Source organism: Pygoscelis adeliae, unplaced genomic scaffold (assembly GCF_000699105.1).
Source record: "Pygoscelis adeliae isolate BGI_AS28 unplaced genomic scaffold, ASM69910v1 Scaffold97, whole genome shotgun sequence".
NCBI lineage: Eukaryota > Metazoa > Chordata > Aves > Sphenisciformes > Spheniscidae > Pygoscelis > Pygoscelis adeliae.
Genome location: NW_008825152.1, coordinates 41460 through 41692, shown reverse-complemented (window position 1 = coordinate 41692; position 233 = coordinate 41460).

Genomic DNA, 233 nt, shown 5'->3' with positions numbered 1-233 from the left:
ACTCGGTGGCCAAGCAGCAGCCTCAGGAGCCCTTCCCCGGTGGGTGCCAGCACCCAGGCATGCAGCCCACGCAGGGGGGCTCGACCCCCAGCTCAGACCAGGGCACCGGGCACCCCACACCGGGCACCCCGAGGCCAGGCCAGCCCTGGCTGGCCCCGTGGGGGAGCACCGTGCCTCGCCGTCCCCCTGAAACCGCTCACTCCCTTGGCCCTGCTAAACTCGTTAGCGGCTGG